Source organism: Bos javanicus, chromosome 3 (genome assembly GCF_032452875.1).
Source record: "Bos javanicus breed banteng chromosome 3, ARS-OSU_banteng_1.0, whole genome shotgun sequence".
Taxonomy (NCBI): Eukaryota; Metazoa; Chordata; class Mammalia; order Artiodactyla; family Bovidae; genus Bos; species Bos javanicus.
This window is the reverse complement of record NC_083870.1, coordinates 65,500,499-65,522,904: the sequence shown is the minus strand read 5'-3', so window position 1 is coordinate 65,522,904 and position 22,406 is coordinate 65,500,499.

Sequence of the window (22,406 nt, the reverse complement as noted above, 5' to 3'; positions counted from 1 at the left end):
AAAGGACCCATCTGCTAAGTCATTTCAGTCATGTCCGACTCTGTGTGACCCCATAGACGGCAGCCCACCAGGCTTCCTTGTCCCTGGGATTCTCCAGGTAAGAACACTGGAGTGGATTGCCATTGCCTTCTCCAATGCATGAAAGTGAAAAGTGAAAGTAAAGTCGCTTAGTCGTGTCTGACTCTAGCGACCCCATGGACTGCAGACTACCAGGCTCCTCCGTCCATGGGATTTTCTAGGCAAAAGTACTGGAGTGGGGTGTCATTGCCTTCTCCGAATGACCCATCTAAAAGGAGGCTATTCAGGTCTTCAGTTTCAGTTAAAGTTACCATACGACTGCTGACTCAGTGTTGCTATGTCTTCTGGGTTTTCATAAGAAGTCTTAAATCTGGATTTTATAAGCAGTTCTCCACCCACCTCCATACATCCTTTCTTGGCAGCTATTAAAACAAACAAACAAACGGGTAAAAATACTGTGTAGGTCAGACAGAACACATTTGGAGGCTGATTTTGGCCCAAAGGCTGTGGTTTTCAACTTTTGAACTGGAGCTGCTTCAAACTTATAAGTGTTTGTCCCTAAGAAGCCAACACTCCTCATTTAATGGAAAAGAAATTTGATGCCCAAGTCAGAAACTTACCTGAAGGTACAAAGTACACAGTAGGCTATCAGAGCCTTATTTTCTGGATGTTAGGCTAGTCCTTAATTTACTGCTGAACTTCCACTAGTGAAGTTTTTTTTTTTTTTCCAAATGATATGCACATAAGAGTATATACAACATATGCTATCAAAGTTCACTCATTAAGTCAGGTATAATAACAGGTATATTATTAGAGACAATGCCAAACACTTCAAAATTTAAATGTAGGGGTTTAAATATTTTTAAAACTACTATGCCACGTGCCATGCCCATGTGTTTCCATGTGTTAAATTCTGAGATATATTTGGAGGTCAATAAGTGGCTTCTTTCTAAGCCAGATAATAGTGATTTTTTTTTTATTTTTGCTCACATTTTCTCCTCACCAGCCATTGCATGCCTGCCAAGTTGCATCAGTTGTATTAGACTCTGTGTGACCTTATGGACTGTAGCCCACAAGGCACCTCTGTCCATGGGATTCTCCAAGCAAAAATACTGGAGTGAGTTGCCATGCCTTCTTCCAGGGGATCTTCTGGACCCAGGGATCAAACCCAACTCTCTTAGGTCTTCTGCATTGGCAGGCAGGTTTTTGACCACCAGGGCCACCTGGAAAGCCCCCACCAGCCATTGGGAGGTAGTCGATTTTTTTTTTTGCAGATTGCAATGAGACAGATAACACTGAATCTGGTTATGGCCCTGCTTTGTAGCTGCTCTGAAACCAAACAATGAGAAGAAAGAAAACATAATTTATTTAACTCACAACACGTTAACAGTATCAATAACATGAAAAAAAATTCCAATATTCTTAAAGCACTGCTAAAACAAGTCTGTTGATCAATTTAGGGATATTACGCCTTAGTTTTCATTTTCTTTCATCTATTATCTATTTCATAGAATCTATATATAGCTATGGAGAAGGCAATGGCAACCCACTCCAGTACTCTTGCCTGGAAAATCCTATGGGCGGAGGAGCCTGGTAGGCTGTAGTCCATGGAGTCGAAAAGAGTCGGACACGACTGAGCGACTTCAGTTTCACTTTTTCACTTTCATACATTGGAGAAGGAAATGGCAACCCACTCCAGTGTTCTTGCCTGGAGAATCCCTGGGAAGGTGGAGCCTGGTGGGCTGCCGTCTATGGGGTCGCACAGAGTTGGACACGACTGAAGTGACTTAGCAGCAGCAGCATATATAGCTAAGTGAATACTATAGGACATTGGTGACTAAACAGTTCCCCACAATTAAAAAAATGCACAATTTAAAAAGTATATGCAATTCTGTATCGATGTATATACTTATTCCACAATTATATATATATACATATATATATGTATATATATATCACCTAGCACAGGTCAGAGGACAGGGATGCAGTGCTAAGGAAAGTAGAGGAAGGTAGATATTCTCTCTTCTATCATGGATTTTATAATCTGGTGGTTGATACAAACATCAGACAATTATTAAAATAATTGTTTAATTGTAGAAAGTGCTAATTAGAAAAGATAGAGCAAGGATGTAACAGAGTTTAACCATGTTCTCATGAAGGTGCAGGTTGAAAGTTTGGGTAACGAGAGGCTTCATTGAGAAAGGGGCATTTAAGTTAAAACTGGAAGAGAAGAATGCTAGCCAGACAGAGGCCATGGCATAGCACCCTTAAGAGCAATAAACCAGAGAAGTGTTCTGAACACTTGTCCCCTAATGCAGCCCTATTCGGTGTATACTCAGGTCAATCAATGGTATCCCATTCCATTATTATTCTGGGACGTAACAGAGCAAATGAGAAGACCTTTGGTCACATAGCCTGGATCTAGTTTTACTAACTGTGGAAACATGCAAGTTGTGTGAACTCTCTGAATCCTAGCTTTCTTATTTGTCAAAAGTCATAAAATGTAATTCCTTCTCCAAGTTGTTGTAGGATTAAATTAAGCCACCTAGTTCGTGGCTCAAACTGTAGATACAACAGTGGTTAGTGTCTCATATTTTCTTTCCCCCTAAAAACACATAATCCTGAAAAGGAAGATATGTGTTAAAAGATTGCTGGTAGACAGAGTTAGTGAAGCAGAGTTAGAAATTTTCAATAGAAGAGGATTTTATACTTTAAGGCAGTTTACTATAACCTTTTCCTTTCTTATTTTTATCTTTAAGAAGCAAATGATTCTGCTCCTAGAAAAACAAAAGCTGTCATTTACTCAGTGCAAGATATGCTGGGGAACTTAAGATGTTTCATTTAGTTTTTAGAAACCTAGACATTAGGTATATTCTAATTTCCATTTTACAGATTCAGAAACTGTTAAGCAATTTGTTCAAGGTCAAATCCTTATCAAGTAGCAGACTGAGACTTAAATTTAGGTTGCCTATATTAAAGAAAAAAAAATCAAAAGCCATTTTAAAACTCTGAGCTCTATCTTGGGAGTAAATATGTGTGCAGTTGTGTGAATATTACTTGAGAAAGCTAACTGAGTATTACACTTAAATTTTACATTTGAAATATAAAAAATGTTTATTCTATAAACATCAGACAGTACAATTCAAAAAATATTTTCTCAACTCAGTAGTAGTGTTTCCTTAAGAAAAGGATGATATAGCTGAGTTTCAACTTTTTAGTTTTTTTAAAAGGGGAAATGGATTTAAAAGGGGGAATGACTTTGAGAAACACTGGCATGGAGGCTTTCCTCCAAAACACAGTAGAAATTGAATCAACAATATTTTTTATTTATTTTTGTACTGTTCTTGTCTTCTGAATTAGCAAATTCTTTGAAATATAGTAGTATCTGCAACTAAATATACTGAAGTGAAACTGACATTGATAAAAGAAATGATAAAAGATAATGATGAAAGAAAGACTTACTTTCCTAAATCTACATGGAAATATATATCAAGAAATATAATAAAATTTAAAATATTCACTTTAAGACTTTTTGCTGGTTATCTTTCAAAAGGAAATGTTAAAACGTAAAAGGAGTTGTATATGGAAATGTACAATGATTAATTTAAAAATCATTTATAAAATTGAGTGATTGGAATCAACATACATATCCAATAATAAATATTGATTAAAATATAATCAACCCATTGAAATGAATATAAATTAGTTACTTACGTTGAGATTGCTGAATATACCCCTTGAAGTAGGTAATAATATTTTTTTCTGGAGAAAATGGATATAAAAATACATGTATTAAGATTTTAATTGTGTAAAAATAGAAGTATAGTAAACAGTCAATAAAATGACAATAGTTGTACTGTTGGGCTAATATATAGTCATTTAAATAACTTTTTATTTGTTTATAATGTGGACAAATTACTTTTGAAAATTTAAAACTATTTTTTTCTGCTAAGCAAGAGACATGTGTTTTATCCATGGGTTGGGAAGATTCCCTGGAGAATGAAATGGCAACCCACTCCAGTATTCTTGCCTGGAAAATCCCATGGACAAAAGAACCTAGTGGGCTACAGTCCATGGGGTCACAAAGAGTTTGACAGGACTTAGTAAATAAACAACAATCGCAACCAAATAAAGAGCACCCAGTGAGTCTGGGATGCAGAGCAAAATCTCCAAAATTGCCTGTCATTTGGTTACTGCTTCATTAAGTCACCCTTTCTCCTTTTACATGTATCAAAACAATGATTATCACATTTGCATACATTTGTTTGTTGTCCAGTTCATTTGTCAATCTGCTGACTAATTTAGAACTGAGATTGTAAACTCAATATTCAGTGCCCTCTATTTAGTAAGATTTCAATGAATTTTGTTTCATAAATGAACAAGTTACCGTATCTTAATAGTATATGATTTCTAGTATGGAAACAAGAGCTTGGAGATGAAAATTAAGTCTCCTATGAGTAGAGGAAAGTTAAATCGACAGAATATTTTGCCCTGAAAAAATACTGAATTCAGTCCATGATCATCAGCAGCAGCTACAAACACAAGAAAAGGCAAGGGAGAAAAAAAAGAAAGAGAGAGAGACCTTATTAGCCTCCTGTTGGAAGTGTACAATATCTTCAATGAAATATTCTTGCCTAACACTGAACCTGAAGCAGATCAAGTCTTAAAATTCAATTAGCAAAAATATAAAGAATGAAAAGAAATTAAACATCATGGGGATTCAAGCACCAAATTTCAGAACATAAGAACTCTACAGGAGAAATGGCCAGTTTAAGAAATAAGTTGCAAGATGAAGAAAAGGAAGGGGAAATTGAAGATGAAAAAAGACCTAAGAGGCAAGCCAATCAAATGCAGACTTGTTTGGATCCTAATTCAAACAAAAAAATAACTAGACGAACAAAATGAAAAAGGGAAAGTTGAACTTTTTTTTTGAGGATATTAGAGAATTAATGTTAATTTTAACTACAATAACTGAATTGTGATCTCTTTGTTCTGTTTTTGTCTTTTTGAGATGTATTTATGGATGGTATGACGTCTGAGTTGGTGAAAGAAGGAGGAAGGGTATAGCTGAGATATGACTAATTATGAATTCAGTCTTTTGAATTCTGTTGAATCTGGGTAATGAATATATGGGGATTTATTATACCAGTTTTTACCTTTATATGTGTTTGAAATATTCTAGAAAGAAGTTTCAAAAAATAAAATTTCAAATAATTCAAAACCACCTATCCCCCCAAATCCTAGCAACTGGGTTATTAAGGAGTCACTGATTGATCCGTCCAATCTGCTTTGCAATAAACTACTGATAAAACACTTTGCTTGCGTTGTCTATGACATGTCAATACATTTCCATCTAATGGTTATTATATCTTTCAGTGATTTAGTTCACCTAGGAAGACTGCAGAATATACACATGAATGCATTAAATAAATAGATAACTGTTACAGAATCTCTGATCTTAATATCACAAATTTCTCTTTTTAGGAAAAAAATAATTATTTGGTTTCCTTGGTATTCAATTATTAGTTGTTCATTTGCCTCTCTTAGACATTCAAAGTTTATTCAAAGGATTTCCTAAATGATTTCTATAGGAAAACCATTTCTGGAGTATATTATAGAGTTAATTAGGTGAGTCAAATGGAGCACCTACATTAGCATAAAATTCAGTTAGTCATGTTTAATATATGGCTAATTGTGTTTTCTTGACACATATGAAGAAATCATTATTTAGTAAATTTGTGTTTCAGTTTTACTATAATTTACAAAAGAGTCACTATACAAATGGTGTCAACCTTTGCAGTTTAGTTTTATGTGTCAGCTTGGCTGGGCTTCCCTGATAGTTCACATGGTAAAGAATTTCCCTGCAATACAGGAGACCAGGTTTGGTCCCAGGGTTGGGAAGATCCCCTGGAGAAGGGCTACCCACTCCAGTATTCTTGCCTGGAAAATTCCATGGATAGAGGAGCCTGGTGGGCTACAGTCCATGGACTTCTTAAACAGTCGAGCATCGCTGAGTGAATAACACTTTAGGCTGGGCCACAGTATCCAGATATGTGGTACATTACTCTGGATGTTTCTGTGAGAATGTTTTTAAGGGAGATTTACATTAAATTGATGGACTTCTGAGTAAAGCCAATCACACTCCATAAATTGAGTGGGTCTCATTCAATCAGTTGAAGGCACGAATAGAACAAAAGAATGACCTCCTCCAAGTAAGAGGGGATTCTAAAGTAGACAGTCTTTGGACTTAAAACATCAGCTCTTTCCTGGAACTTCAACCAGCCAGTCCAACCTGCAGATTTTGGACTTGTTAGCCTCTACATTCACATTAGCTAATTTCTTAAAATCAATCTCTTTATTTATATATTTAGAAATATATACATATATATGTATATATATGTTATATTATATGCTGGGAAAGATTGAAGGTGGGAGGAGAAGGGGACAACAGAGGATGAGATGGTTGGATGGCATCACCGACTCAATGAAGATGAGTTTGGGTAAACTCCAGGAGTTGGTGATGGACAGGGAAGCCTGGCGTGCTGCAGTCCATGGGGTTGCAAAGAGTCAGACATGACTGAGCAACTGAACTGAACTGATCCAAACCTATTGGTCCCATTTCTCTGGAGATTCTTGAAGAACATCAAGAATCCTCATCCTCAGACAAAATGTTAAGACAGTGAAAGTTATAGTTCAAGATTAAACACAAAACATTTTCACAATAGGAATCGGTAAGATAATAATGGTAGATTGTAGCAGCTACAAATTAGGGAGTTCCTACCTTACCTTTATATTTAATAATCTTACTTCTCCAACTTGTCTGAAATATTATAGTGCCCTATGATTATTATTTAGTGTACATATATTTATTTTTGTTGAGTTGATTTTTTTGATCATTCTTTTTAAAGCATATCACATCTTGTCTCTCTATGAATTGTTCAAAATACTTACATTTTTATTTTCTTTTAAGATATGTAATACTAAAGAGTAAAGCAGGAAAGGCTCAATAGCTCACAATTGTCTAATTTTAATGGATTGCATTTTACGAGTCAACCTAAGCATTTAAAGAGTAGAATCTGTACAAATGCCTGATACATCAAGGCTATCTTAGATCAGACTGCTATAGACTGAGTGATTTAAAGAACAAACATCTCTTTCTCACAGTTCTACAGGCTAGGAAGTCCAAGATCCAGGGGCTGATAGATTGGGTGTCTATGAGGATCTTGTTCCTTATTTGCAGATGACCTTCTTTTTGTAATGTGTTCACATTACCCGTCCTGGGGGAGGAGAAGAAGAGGGAAGGGAGAGAACTTTAAAGAGCATCATACTGGAGTGTGCATGTGCACCAAACTCCTCTGTCCATGGGATTTTCCAGGCAAGAATACTGGAGTGGGTTGCCATTCCTTCTTCTAGGGGATCTTCCTGACCCAGAAATGGAACCCACATCTCTTGCATCTCCTACATTGGCAAATGGATTATTTATCTCTACGCCATCTGGGAAGCCCATCACTATGGAGATGAGGGCTTCAACCTATGAATTTGGGGAGAACAAAATTCAGTCCATAGGAAAGACAAATAAAAAATATAAGCAATAAAAATAGGTCAGTAACCTAAATTTCAAATATATATTAATTATAATAAACTTGTACCTCTTAAAACACTAATAATTATCAAGGTGGTTTATATAGGTAACAATTCAAAACGCACACATGCGCGTGCACACACACACACACACACCACACACATGAAAGAGAGCCTTTATCCAACAATGCTGGCTCCCCAATCTCAGACTTCTGGCATCCAGAACTGTGAGAGATAAGTTTCTGATATTTATAAGCCTCTGACTCTGTTTATAACAGCCCAAATGGACTTATTATTACCACTTTCTTTCTCTTATGAGAAAAAGTTCTACTCTATCTAACATATTGTTACCTGGGCTCCTGACACTACCCATTCCCTTAGGGTCTCTTAGCTTAAGTTCTTTTTCCTGAAAAGTGAGTTGCCTTCATAAGCGGAATTCTGGAGTGGTTAACACAGTAATTAGATTTCCCCTCATTACTTAAATAGTGATAATACTACTTATCTCATAGGATTTTTGTATTTTTTGATGAGGTGATGCTTACAATGAAATTAGTATCATGATTGTGATAGAGTGGATCCTAAGTACACGTTAATTTTTTTTCTGTTAATGTTATTACTATAAAATAAATGTGACTACATAGAATGGGAGGTTTTATGGTGAAAGTTGGAGAGGAAAGAAAAAAGTGAGAGCTGAGAGAATGCAAAACTGTGTATTATGCAATATCTGGTTTTAACTACTTAAGTAAAGGAAGGTTGTGTGCATCTCAGCTCCCTGTCTTTGAAACAGAAATATCATTCATTATTATTTCTTAGTACAATTGAGAGAATAATGTTTTTAATATGACTAAAATTATAAAAGAGAGATGGATGCTATGTATGACAGAAATAAATATATTATTTTCAAGGTGTCCATTACAGGATTTGGGGAAATTTTTGGATATGTGGATAAAAGCCTCAACTGGTCCATCAATAAAATAATTGTATTAAGTATAATATATTCAAATCATTTTACTCAAATAACAAATAAACAGAAGCTACTTCTCTCCTTTTCACATTCCTTCTCATCCCTCCTTCCTCTCTTCATTCCTTTCTGTTCTACCTCCGCCACACTTTTGCTAGGAAACGTGTGAGTCCTACATGCCAATCAATGATAGGCATCAGGGATAGGATACACACATGACTAGCTCTGTCTCTGTGCTCAAAGTGCTTGCAATCTAGAGGTGAATATATGCAAGAGAAAATAATCAATCCGAGGATGAGAATTACTGGAGAACTATATTGTCACCCTGTTTATTTAACTTATATGCAGAGTACATCATGAGAAACACTGGGCTGGAAGAAACACAAGCTGGAATCAAGATTGCCGGGAGAAATATCAATCACCTCAGATATGCAGATGACACCACCCTTATGTCAGAAAGTGAAGAGGAACTAAAATGCCTCTTGATGAAGGTGAAAGTGGAGAGTGAAAAAGTTGGCTTAAAGCTCAACATTCAGAAAACGAAGATCATGGTATCTGGTCCCATCACTTCATGGGAAATAGATGGGGAAACAGTGGAAACAGTGTCAGACTTTATTTTTCTGGGGTCCAAAATCACTGCAGATGGTGATTGCAGCCATGAAATTAGAAGACGCTTACTCCTTGGAAGGAAAGTTATGACCAACCTAGATAGCATATTCAAAACCAGAGACATTACTTTGCCAACAAAGGTTCGTCTAGTCAAGGCTATGGTTTTTCCTGTGGTCATGTATGGATGTGAGAGTCGGACTGTGAAGAAGGCTGAGCACTGAAGAATTGATGCTTTTGAACTGTGGTGTTGGAGAAGACTCGTGAGAGTCCCTTGGACTGCAAGGAGATCCAACCAGTCCATTCTGAAGGAGATCAGCCCTGGGATTTCTTTGGAAGGAATGATGCTGAAGCTGAAACTCTAGTACTTTGGCCACCTCATGTGAAGAGTTGACTCATTGGAAAAGACTCTGATGCTGGGAGGGATTGGGGGCAGGAGGAGAAGGGGACGACAGAGGATGAGATAGCTGGATGGCATCACTGACTCGATGGATATGAGTCTGAGTGAACTCCGGGAGTTGGTGAAGTACAGGGAAGCCTGGCGTCCTGCGATTCATGGGGTCGCAAAGAGTCGTACACGATTGAACGACTGATCTGATCTGATGGCTACAATGCTGAAATAGCACAGGAAAAGCACCCTGAATTAGAAGTTATAAATACAGTCCTTCAAATTGATGACATTGAGCTCTCATGGTGGAGAAATTAGCAAGGTTGAGTAGAATAAGAAGCAAGAAGTGTTTTCCAAGCAGAAGGGACTATTGAAAATTTGCATTCTTGCCTGGAAAATCCATGGACGGAGGGGCCTAGTGGGCTGCAGTCCATGGGGTTGCTAGGAGTTGGACACGACTGAGCGACTTCACTTTCAGTTTTCACTTTCATTCATTGGAGAAGGAAATGGCAACCCACTCCAGTGTTCTTGCCTGGAGAATCCCAGGGACGGGGGAGTCTGGTGGGCTGCCATCTATGGGGTCTCACAGAGTCAGACACGACTGAAGTGACTTAGCAGCAGCAGAGTTGTGATAAGTTTTATTTAGGGCAAAATAAGAACTATGGCCTGGGAAACAGCCTCTCAGATACTTCCAAGGAACTGCTCTGAAGAGTTGGGTCGGGGTTGGGGGTGTCAGTATATATGTGGTTTTGTTGAAGGGAAATACATGCACAGGCACACGTTTTGGCAGAAGGTTACTGCTAGTAATGAGAGCGTCGCTGCCAGTTAGGAGGAACAGATGCCTCTGTTAATGATTTTGGTGCTGTTCTAGATATGAGAAGATGTAAGAAATTAGGCTTATAACATCTTCTCCTGAAATATCTAAGTATCTGAAACCGAATCTGCTAGCTTTCCCCAGAGCACAGAATGCCTCATTCCTGATCTCCATCCTAAAATAATGGAGGGTGTGTTGAAGGTCAGCAGCTGCAGCTGCTAGTGACTTAATCTTAGTAGAATTAGATTGCAAGTAACCATTTTTACTAGGTGCCCTAAGTCAGGAGAATGCCTTTTGCAACAGGAAAGGTATAGAAAGGTGCAATGTTATAGGCTGATTTAATGGCTATGAGTGAAAGGAAAGATTTAATGCTAGAAAATTGAGAAAGGGCCAACTCTTGAAAGAACTCACATATTGCACAAATGAGTTTAGAATTTATCTTACAAGTAATCAGTATTAAAAGAAATATTTAAGAAGGAGTATGTCATACCTTGATTTGTACTCCTGAAAGATTATTTTGGTTGTATAATAGAGAAATTATTAGAAGAAAACAAGACTAGAAGTCAGAAAGAATTATTAGCTGCTAACACAGTAATCAAGATAAGAAATGATGAGAGATTACATCTAAACGGGAAATTTAAATGGTGAAAATTGAAAAGGAAGATGAACTCTCCCTCTAGTTTCTAAGCTGGGTATCATTTTCACTGGGAGTTTACAATACTATGCACTGCTATCAGAGAAGAAAAAAGCAGGAGAGAAACGTGCATGAAGGGGAAAATAACGATGTATTTTTTGGACAATTTGAATTTAAGAACTAATTATAGTGGCCTAGGGTACAGGTAAATATATGATTATGAAATGGATTTAGAGTCTTTGATCTCACCCAACCTATGCTATTTGTGGATTTCCCTCTTCTTCTGATCAATCACAAATACTTATTGAGTGACTGTTACGTATGAAGTACTTTGCTGTGAGTCACTTCCAATGGAAGTGAATGTAGTGACCTGATATTAGTGTCATAATCTAAACATTAGAGGACTGAAGTATACTGATCATGCTCCCACAGAAGACAACATAAAATATACACATAATAAAAACAGGGAACTCTGCTCAATATTCTGTAATATCCTAAATAGGAAAATAATTTGAAAAAAGAATGGAAAAAAATATTGGCAAGTTAAATATTGATTTCAGGCAGTAAGATTTATTTGCTCCAGTTTCAAATGTATTTTGAAAATACATTTTTTCATTTCTAACACGATGTACATGCTTCCCAGGTGTATATAACCTGATGGTCTATAATATGATAAAATAAAATACTAATTAGTTGAGGTTGGTATTTATTTAAATTTTATCATTGTTTCATGAATGCATCTGAGAAAATGTGCTTTATTATATTCCTTGCTGCAAGTGCTATATATTCATCAGCTAAATTATGTTTATTAATTGCATTGTTTAAATACTTTTTATTAAATTTGACTAATTTAATAATAACCAAAATTTATCTTAAAATGTGCCCATTTTACTGATATACTTGGAAAATTAGCCTGTTTCTGTTGTTTTTCCCCTCACAATATATTTGGAGTCACTGTACAATAACTTTGCTTTTCTTTAGACATTATTATTATTATTGTCTTAAAGTCTAATATATCTGATATTGACAGAGCTATATCATCTTTATTTTGGTTAGTATTGTCCTGATACCACTTTTCCATAACCTGGTGTTTTAATATTTCTGAGTGCTATATTCATGTGTCTCTTGTAAAGATCATATAAGATTTTAAAAAATTATTCTGACTAGTTTGAGATGAGGATGTTTAGTCTATTTATTTTTTATTGTGATTACTAATAGATTTGGGTTTGTTTCTATTTAATAAACCAAACATCCAATTTGGTTTATTAAATTAGTTTCACATTTTCAATGCTTTTATTTTTCTCTTTTCATAGCTTTGTTAATTCTGTTTCCCTGATGCTTTGGAATTTATGCACTTAATTCTTTTCAATTCTTTAATTGCCTTCTCTTTGTAATTTGATAAGCATACTTAAATTTATACATTTAAATTAATAAAAATCTCTACTCTAAGTATTCTTGGGAATTCTGACCACTCTTTGTCTCGAGTACCATTGTTTATGGGGGCTTCCTATGTGCCTGCTGCTGCTGCTAAGTCGCTTCAGTCGTGTCTGACCCTGTGCAACCCCATAGACAGCAGTCCACCAGACTCCCCCATCCCTGGGATTCTCCAGGCAAGAACACTGGAGTGGGTTGCCATTTCCTTCTCCAATGCAGGAAAGTGAAAAGTGAAAGTGAAGATGTTCAGGCGTGTTTGACTATTAGCGACCCCATGGACTGCAGCCTTCCAGGCTCCTCCATCCAGGGGATTGTCCAGGCAAGAGTACTGGAGTGGGGTGCCATTGCCTTCTCCGTCCTATGTGGCACTAGTGGTAAAGAAAGTGTGAAGTGTTGGTCACTCAGTTATGTGCTACTGTTTTGCAACCCAATGGACTGTAGCCCACCAGGCTCCTCTGTCCATGAAATTCTCCAGGCAAGAATTTGCAATGGGTTGCTGAATCTGCCTGCAAATGCAAGAATTCAAGAGACTTAGTTTCCATCCCTGGGTCAGGAATATCCCTTGTAGGAAGTCACGGCAACACATTCCTGTATTCTGGCTTGGATAATCCCATGGACAGAGGACCTGCTGGGCTACAGTCCATATGGTCACACAGAGTTGGATATGGCTGAAGTGACTGATCATGCACACACCATTATTTCTGGCATTTTAATTTTAGTATATTAAAAAAAAATCTTCAAATTAGGCATTCCTACTACTTACTCATCTCACATGCTAGTAAATTAATGCTCAAAATTCCCCAAGCCAGTCATCAATAGTACATGAACTGTGAACCTCCAGATGTTCAAGCTGGATTTAGAAAAGGAAGAGGAACCAAAGATCAAATTGCCAACATTTGTTGGATCATCAAAAGAGTTCCAGAAAAACATCTACTTCTGCTTTATTGACTATGCCAAAGCCTTTGACTGTGTGGATCACAACAAACTGGAAAATTCTTAAAGATATGGGAATAGCAGACTACTTGACCTGCCTCCTGAGAAATCTGTAGGCAGGTCAAGAAACAACAGCTAGAACTGGACATGGAACAACAGACTGGTTCCAAATCAGAAAGGAGTATGTCAAGGAGAACGTATATTGTCAGCCTGCTTATTTAACTTACATGCAGAGTACATCATGAGAAATGTTGGACTGGCTGAAGCACAAACTGGAATCAAGATTGCTGGGAGAAATATCAATAACCTCAGATATGCAGATATGCATGGGTGAAAGTGAAGAAGAACTAAAGAGCCTTTTGATGAAAGTGAAAGAGGAGAGTGAAAAAGTTGGCTTAAAACTCAACATTCAGAAAACTAAGATCATAGCATCTGGTCCCATCACTTCATGGCAAATAGATGGGGAAACAATGGAAACGGTGACAGACTTTATTTTGGGGGGCTCCAAAAACACTGCAGGTGGTGACTGCAGCCATGAAATTAAAAGATGCTTGCTCCTTGGAAGAAAGGCTATAACCAACCTAGACAACATATTAAAAGCAGAGACACTACTTTGCCAACAAAGTTTTGTCTCGTCAAAGCTATGTTTTATCCAGTAATCATATATGGATGTTAGAGTTGGGATATAAAGAAAGCTGAGTGCTGAAGAACTGATGCTTTTGAACTGTACTATTGGAGAAGACTCTTGAGGTCCTAAGGACATGCACGTGACTGCGTGACTGAACTGAAGTGAAATGATATACATCAGAAAGAAGGAGTAGATTCCAGAAGGACAAACTGAAATACATAAATACAAGTAAAAGAGTTGATAGAAGTTTGATAAGGTAAATTAAAATTTATTCTGTAAACAGGCAATCAATCAATTCAGTTGCTCAGTCGTGTCTGACTCTTTGCGACCCCATGGACTGCAGCACGCCAGTCCTCTCTGTCCATCACCAACTCCTGGAGTTTATTCAAACTCATGTCTATCAAGTCAGTGATGCCATTCAACCATTTCATCCTCTGTCATCCCCTTCTTCTCCTGCCTTCAATCTTTCCCAGCATCAGGGTCTTTTCAAATGAGTCAATTCTTTGTATCAGGTGGCCAAAGTATTGGAGTTTCAACTTTAGCATCAGTCCTTCCAATGAATATTCAGGACTGATTTCCTTTAGGATGGACAAGTTGGATCTCCTTGCAGTCCAAGGGACTCTCAAGAATCTTCTCCAACACCACCATTAAAAAGCATCAATTCTTCCATGCTCAGCTTTCTTTATAGTCCAATTCTCATATTCATACATGACTACTGGAAAAACCATAGCTTTGACTAGATGGACTTTTGTTGGCAAGCTAATGCCTCTGCTTTTTAATATGGTGTCTAGGTTGGTCATAGCTTTTCTTCCAAGGAGCAAGCGTCTTTTAATTTCATGGCTGCAGTCACCATCTGCAGTGATTTTGGAGCCCCCCAAAATAAAGTCTGTCACTGTTTCAATAGTTTCCCCCATTTATTTGCCATGAAGTGTTGGGACTGAATGCCATGATCTTAGTTTTCTGAATGTTGAGTTTTAAGCCAACTTTTTCACTCTCTTCTTTCACTTTCATCAAGAGGCTCTTTTAGTTCTTCACTTTCTGCCATGAGGGTGGTGTCACCTGCATATCTGAGGTTATTGATATTTCTCCTGGCAATCTTGATTCCAGCTTCATCCAGCCTGGTATTTTGCATGATGTACTCTGCATATAAGTTGAGTATCTCCATATATGTACATCATTTAGAATGTCCTAATTGAGGGTCTGAATGGTAAACATTTCAGTTTAACTTTTAAATCTTATGCTTTTTTGGTGTTTTGTATTTTTTTTTAATTCATACGTGATGAAATAAAGCTTGTTGTATAACATCTAGTTGACATTTCAATGCCAAAATTTTTTTGATGCTATAACATAGCTTTTAATTTTTTTCTGCTGATTCCCAGCCTTTTTTCTTATTTTGTTTTTGTAAAATTGGGGTTTAAGTTCTAACTGTGAGATAGCTTTTATTACTGTCAGAGTCTGATATAACTTAAAGTTATTTTGACTGGGTTTTCTATAGCTCCTGGTTTTCTCTTGGTGGGGGGGGTGTCCCTTAATTTATGGTTATTAGTTATATGTTTTTAATTGTTTTTTTTAATAATAGCCAATGTTTGAAAATATTTATTTGAAAGTGGATTTTTAAAATATTTTTAAGCATTTGAGATTTTTTTTTCAATATAAATTTCTTTATTTTAATTGGAGGCTAATTAACTTACAATATTGTAATGGTTTTGCAATACATTGACAGGGATCTGCCACGGGTGTACATGTGTTCCCCATCCTGAACCCCTCTCCCACATCCCTCCCCAGCCCATCCCTCTGGGTCATCCCAGTGCACCAGCCCCAAGCACCCTGTCTCATGCATTGAAACTGGACTGGCGATCCTTTTCACATATGATAATATATATGTTTCAATGCCATTCTCCCAAATCATCCCACCCTCACCCTCTCCCACAGAGTCCAAAAGACTGTTCTATACATGTGTCTCTTTTGCTGTCTTGCATGTAGGGTTATCATTATCACCTTTCTAAATTCCATACATATGCATTAGTATACTCTATTGGTGTTTTTATTTCTGGCTTACTTCACTCTGTATAATAGGCTCCAGTTTCATTCACCTCATTAGAACTGATTCAAATGTATTCTTTTTAATGGCTGAGTAATACTTCATTGTGTTTATGTACCACAGCTTTCTTATCCATTCATCTGCTGATGGCCATCTAGGTTGCTTCCATGTCCTGGCTATTATAAACAGTGCTGCAATGAACATTGGGGTACACGTGTCTCTTTCAATTGTGGTTTCCTCAGTGTATATGCCCAGCAGTGGGATTGCTGGGTCTAATTATATCTAGCATGTTGTTTGGGCTTACCAGGTGGCTCAGCAGTAAAGAATCTGCCTGCAATGCAGGAGACCCGAGTTTGATCCCTGAGTTAGGAAGATCCCCTGGAGGAGGGCATGGCAACCCACTCCAATATTCTTGCCTGGAGAATTCCATGGACAGAGGAGCCTGGAGGGCTACAGTCCATGGGGTCACACAGAATCAGACACAACTGATGGGACTAAGCAGCAGCAGCAATATTTTGCTTTATTTATTTATGTTTTATTCTTTCAATGAAAACATATTAAGCATTAACTATATACCAGGCATTCAGGTTTAGGGAGACAAGGTAAACAAAAAACAATTATTACTTAAGTGCCATAAGGATTTATATGTGCGTATATGCGCTATAAGGACTCAGAATAAGAACTGAGGACACAAGGAATAAGGACAGTTCTTGTCACTTCCGGAAACATGAAATGAGAACCATAGAGCATCTACTTTGGGAAACGATATGACAGGCACCCTTTTTGATATGGTTGATGACTTGTGGCAGTTGAGATAAAAGTTTCAGCTGAATAAATGGTAGAAACAATGGTATTGAAATTTTTAAATACTGCTGTTGTGAATTGTAAATCTTCAACATTAAAATTGGCTCATGAATAAGATATGTAAAAGAAAGGAATGGGAAATAGTACTGAAAAAGCAGGTTCATGGGGCAAAAACTAACATTAGACTAAAGATGTATGATTTTTATTTTATAAGAGGCAATAAGCAAAGTGGGCAGGTAGTGGTATTTGGCATTATTTGAGACAAAAATTGTATGATCAATGCTCTCGTGAATTTGGATAGGATTTATAAACTATTATGCTTAGTCACTCAGTCATGTCCAACTTTTTGTGACCTCATGGACTGTAGCCCAGCAGGCTCCTCTGTCCATGAGATTCTCTAGGCAAGAATACTGGAGTGGGGTTGCCATATCCTCCTCCAGGGAATCTTCCCAACCTAGGTATCGAATCCAGGTCTCCCGCATTCCAGGTGGATTCTTTACCATCTTAGCCACCAGAGATGCCCAAGAACACAGGAATGGATAGCCTAACCCTTCTCCAGGGGAAATTTCCGACCCAGGAATCCAACCTGGTTATCCTGCATTGCCAGGTAGATTCTTTACCAGCTGAGCTAGCTGGGATTGGTTGGTAGAGAGATGGAGTGGAGTAAATATTTTATTAGTCATATTATTCTAGAAGTATCTGATGACTGAAGGATTATTTTTAGTAGAAAAAAATTGATTAAGTTGGGGTTTTGTCAGGAAGACAGAAATCTCCCTTGGTGTTTCAAGCTGGGAGGAATTAAAAACAGGGGAATAGAAGTTAATAAAACTATTGAAATGACTGGAAAAACAGACCATGGAAAACACTTTAAAGTTCAGAAAATCAGATAATATAATAGCTGGAAAGAATCTGAAAGCACTTCCTTCTTAAAAATGCAAGAAGTACTAAAATGAAAGAACATTAAAAATGGGAAACAGCTGTTTTGATATGTCTATTTTTTTGTTGCATTTGTGAGTATTCATTACAGTTTAGACACAGCATTACAGGTTAGTTGCTAAAATAAAACATTCTGGAGATGACATTCTATCAGGTCACACTAAGTAATAGTTCAGTTGTATCAGAGTAGAACCCACCTCAATATGTTAAGTCAAATATGTAGGAAACACAAGGTTTCACAAATCTAATAAGATATATTTATTCACTAACACATCCAAAAGCACACAGTTCAATCCTTGCCTGTTATGCAAATAGACACACCATCTAAGTGCGCCTCAAAAAGCAAAATTGCTAAATATTTGATTTTCATAGTCAAGCTCTTATTGGTCTTTTAAATCAATCTGCTGTCCATTTTCACTGTTGGCCTGTTATAGGCAGTCTCCTTTAAGATTATTTACTAAGAATCATTAATAGAGGAAATTTTGAGAGAAAATGTAATTTACTTGCTCAATTTAGGGTTTTAAGAAATCTTGATTTAAACAGATAGTAAAAATATATATATATATATTTCGATTAAGTTTTTAAGTTGCATATAGGATTAAACTCCATTTCTACACTAAATAATGTATAATGACATTCATTTTATATTACTATTTATTATACCCTTTTTCAACTATATAAACTGGACAAGTTAATTAACATTTAAAGTTGAAAAATAAATTGAATATTAAATTAGTTCAGTTCAGTTCAGTCGCTCAGTTGTGTTCGACTCTTTGTGACCCCATGAATAGCAGCACGCCAGGCCTCCCTGTCCATCACCAACTCCCGGAGTTCACTCAGACTCACGTCCATCAGGTCAGTGATGCCATCCAGCCATCTCATCCTCTGTCGTCCCCTTCTCCTCCTGCCCCCAATCCCTCCCAGCATCAGAGTCTTTTCCAATGAGTCAACTCTTCACATGAGGTGGCCAAAGTACTGGAGTTTCAGTTTTAGCATCATTCCTTCCAAAGAAATCCCAGGGCTGATCTCCTTCAGAATGGACTGGTTGGATCTCCTTGCAGTCCAAGGGATTCTCAAGAGTCTTCTCCAACACCACAATTCAAAAGCATCAATTCTTCAGTGCTCAGCTTTCTTCACAGTCCAACTCTCACATCCATACATGACCACAGGAAAAACCATAGCCTTGACTAGACGGACCTTTGTTGGCAAAGTAATGTCTCTGCTTTTGCATATGCTATCTAGGTTGGCCATAACTTTTCTTCCAAAGAGTAAGCATCTTTTAATTTCATGGTTGCAGTCACCATCTGCAGTGATTTTGGAGCCCAAAAAAATAAAGTCCGACACTGTGAATATTAAATGGACATCTATAAATGTTGAAATCAAAATTTTTTTTTTCTGTTTTAGCATATTTTCTAAATATGTGTTTAATCTGTTTGCTACAGAGCTGGTTTATAAACTCAAGTGGATAGCCTATATCTAAATTGTACCTCTTTATGTTTGTGCATTTTATATAGAGAAAATTGGATGTAAACTAATTGAGGGCAAGAAAAAATAAAAAAAAATAAAAAATAAATCAATAGTAAGAAGCCTGCATACCAGAGACCATTTCTGCAACATCTCTTGATTTCTCTTTCTCTCACCTCTTTATTTTCAGTAATCCTTACAATCTCAAGTAATTGCAAAATGATAATATCCACTTCATTATCTGTCTGACTGAATGACCTCAATTTATAACAGCATCCAAATTTGCCCTTCATACAACTTTTTTTGAGAGATGCAAGATGAACATTTCTCTTTATAGGTTAATGCAAGTAGTTTATACAAAGGGAGATTTACAAGTCCTCAAAGAAACCCATTAAAGAGGTTCAGGGATGTTACACTGCAGCTTCCTTCAATCACTGAATTTCCATTGACAACCATTACTATGACATTAGTTTTTAAAATGTTTCATGCATCCCTAGAGACCTTCTAAGATACTTAATAAATGAGTTAAATAGTGGTTAGAATGTTTTAACTAAATAAATACCTGAGAGAAGCTCTTTAGCCAATGGTAGGAACCTACAACTCTAGCTCCAGAGCGCAAAATAAGCCAAATTTCCCATTAGCCTTAACACTTTCTTTTTTTTTTTCAGAGTTTTCATTAAAATAAATGCCTTAAAATATAAATCTTGAAGCTCTCAGCTCTAAGATTTGCAGAAATGATTCTTTATTAATAGGAGATCAAGGGAGGTTACTATTCATATTATACAATACGAATCATGCTGTCACAAGGGCTTTTGAAGTTTAGTTATATTTTTATACTTCTGCTTATGCTCTTAAAAACACTAGGTTCCCAACAGCATGTAGAGAATATTGCACAGTATATTTCTTAGAGCTACATGTATTATTTTTCTTTCACAAAAAATAATGCTCTTATTATATCTGCTTTCTTTCATAAGGGGCTACTGACACTACATATTTTCAGAGCACACTTACACTGAGAAATGAGAGAAAACAGATTATCATATACACTTACAATTTTCAATGCTTCAGTGTTTCATCTTTCAAAGTTGGTATAGTGATACTTAGGAAAAGTCATTCCAGATATTATCTTGTGTGTCTAAAAGAAAAACAAAAACAAACTATATATATACATAGAATTAAATATATTATTATAAATTATATATAAATAAATGCATAAAATACATATTATCTTTCAGAAGGAACTTTGCTGCTGCTGCTAAGTCGCTTCAGTTGTGTCCGACTCTGTGCGACCCCATAGACGGCAGCCCACCAGGCTCCCCCATCCCTGGGATTCTCCAGGCAAGAACACTGGAGTGGGTTGCCATTTCCTTCTCCAATGCATGAAAGTGAAAAGTGAAAGTGAAGTCGCTCAGTCGTGTCTGACTCTTCGTGACCCCATGGACTGCAGCCTGCCAGGCTCCTCCGTCCATGGGATTTTCCAGGAAAAAGTACTGGAGTGGGGTGCCATTGCCTTCTCCAGCAACTTATCTAGTATGTATCAATACAACTTAGGGAATGGAAGAGAAATAAATAAATTTTTAAATTTAACTTTGGGGCAGAAATTCTTACACCTGATATCTCTACTTCATTAAAACTCTTCTTTCACATGTTAAATCTGTCAAAGGGCAGTCAGAAGTCAGTACTGACTGTAGCTGTGAGTTAAACATCTTAGTTAACGTCCTTGGAGATTTTAATTTTCTTTAGGAAAGTATGATACCCTGGTATTATTTTGACTTGCTCTTGTATAAATGACAGATATCTTGCCAAGTTGTTATCAGTACCTGCAAGATTCTCTAGAGGCATAGGCAAAAGTTAATATTTATTGAAAAGCAATCCAGTTAACTTTTCTGAATATACAGAAGAAACAGGGTCATTGCTTGCCTACATTCAAAAGGCTATAAACAGTGGTTAGAAGCCAGAGGCAAAAGTTCCAAGCCTTCTCCTCAGAATATTTTCAAAGACTTTACATTTCATTTTCTTGAAGGTCAAAAGCAGTTCCCCAAAATCAGTTATTCTTTTTAAATACCAATTTTAATTAGTGTCTCCTTTCATCCAAAGATTCCAAGGAAAGAGAAAGCAATATCAAAAACTCTTATTTTTTATACCTTACCAGTGTCAGGGAACACTTGATAAGATTTGTGAGCAAATGGTATAGCAGCAAACTGAAGTAAAGATGAAATGGATATTTTTAATTAAGGTATTTAAAACAACTTTTAAAACAAAAATTCAAGCTTTAAAAACTTCCTGGAAATCTGTCCAAGTATGTCAGAAAGAGTTGACAATGTGCTTCTAGACGACATAGAACTACAGTCAGATCATAAAGACACATTTCATTTTAATATATTTATTTCACATTGGTTATCTTCATATGCAATGGTAAGGTATCAATTTCAGGTCAATATATAGTAGGTTCATGTTTTCTGTACTATTTTTGCCTTATCTTAGGTGCAATTGTACTTGTCAGCACTGTTGGTAATTCCGTATGTTTACTAATTGAGTCTCAGAGTCTCCAATTTCTAAAAGTCTTTCTGTGTGACATGAAACTCATACTCTCTGAGATGCTACATATTTTGGAATATTGGCCATCAACTCAAATGCCAGCAGGAATCATAGGAGGGATTATGATCGATTAGAGTACATGGTCTGTGCCCATTACCAATGTATTTACATCTCAGCTCTACATCCATCCTTTGTTCTAGAAAGAAGGATGGTTCTCATTATCTTCTTTGCCAACTGGCATGATGCTAAACTTTATAGGAGGGGGCACTGAAGGAACACTGTGAGAGGAAGAGGTATCTCTTTCAGGTTCCAGTGTGGAAATTTTTTTCTTGCTTCTGCAGTGTGAAAGCCAGCAGTAAGCAGGAACTCAATGAAATCCATTCTCCAACAAGCTTTTTCTGGCAGCCCACTGGGCAGCTTTCTAGTGGGTCTTGCTGGCAGTCCTGCAGGCAGTTTATTTTGTTTCCAGTCCCTTTTTTGGCACTTCAGCAAACTTCTTCCCCACACAGTATGCCATGGTCATACCCTCCCCAGTGAAAAATCGAGAGGAAGTAAGGGTGCTCTTGTCCAGATTAGTTTCTCCTCTTGGTAAAATCTGCCTCAGTCCCCAGTCAATGATTGATTCA